Genomic DNA, 1231 nt, shown 5'->3' on the forward strand with positions numbered 1-1231 from the left:
ACACACACACACACAAATACACGCAATGGATCCTACTAAGGTGTTTGCTTAGTCTGCTTTTGTACCTCTGGGGAAGGGACGCTTTTGTGTACACATGGAAACTTAACCACTGTCGTCCACTTTTGAAAATGAAGTAATGCAATCCCTAAAGCTGTCCTGGGCGCAGGCTCTGCCTCCTGCTTTGACTATCAACTTGGCCTCTTGCGTACACACAAAACATGGTCACGAAGCTTGGGGGTATTTTTGTTAGGTACTAGATCTAGATCTAAGTCTTTAAGATAGTAAATGAAAAATAAATTAACAAAATTAAAAACCACAACATAGTTTGTGGTCTCGGATATTCTTCTTGCGCGATGACTTACGGCTTACGAACCGATAAATTCTGGTTGTTTTATTGTTGAATATCTTCGACTTTTTGCTCGGAGGTTGTATTCCACAGTCTAGTTTGGCTCTGACAGGTAGGTTCGAAGCAGCTCACCTACTTCTATAATCTAAAATACGTACACAAGTAGTGTCCAGTTAGCTTATTATCACAATCATCCGGTGCCTTGCCGACTGGCGTCGGCGATCATGGACCTCCACTTCACTCTGTCTTGCGTTGCAGCAATGGTGTCTGTTTTTTTTTGCTGCTCCTAGCCCTGTTGTCATCTTGTACAGTATCTTTTCCACCTGTCTGTCTCTGCCTCTCTTTCCATCAAACTTGCCTGTTGTAACAATACTCTCCAATGCTTCTTTCCTCTTTGTGTGTCCGAAGAAATTTGCTTGTCGCTTTCTTATATTCGTCATAAGCTGTCTCCTACTATAATATTTGCTTCAACCAAGACTTCTTCATTTGTTTTTCTAGCTGTCCATGGGATACGTAGCATGCGTCTTATAGCTTATTATGCTTGTATTTTAAAAAGTACGACGTTAACAATAATATTAATCAACACTTTTGAATCGTCTCTATTGTGTGTCTGCCGAAGCAACTCGCCTCCTATATTATTATATAACTAAATAGTGTTCCGTTAGCGTATACATATATAACCAGAGACTCTTAAAAATATAATAAAATACTCTCTGATGTAACTTAATATAAGCATCTCAGCGGTAGTTCTGTCTTCTTCTGGACTTTTTTACTTTTCATTTTCATGGCTATTGTTAGAATGTCCGGCACGGTTATTTTGTCCGTATTTATGTTCAGTTCTTCCATTGGTTGTATGTTGTCAAAGTTGAATTCATTTGGCGCGGG

General features: G+C 39.5%; 1 protein-coding gene across 1 annotated transcript in view; it reads left to right on the top strand.

Annotated features, from left to right (window-relative positions):
* LOC101853402 (ras-related protein Rab-13) overlaps positions 1-1231 on the top strand; it is a gene marked incomplete at its 5' end in the record, with an annotated part of 10530 nt that overhangs the window by 3871 nt on the left and 5428 nt on the right.

The sequence above is a fragment of the Aplysia californica genome, unplaced genomic scaffold (assembly GCF_000002075.1).
Source record: "Aplysia californica isolate F4 #8 unplaced genomic scaffold, AplCal3.0 scaffold00406, whole genome shotgun sequence".
Classification (NCBI taxonomy): Eukaryota; Metazoa; Mollusca; class Gastropoda; order Aplysiida; family Aplysiidae; genus Aplysia; species Aplysia californica.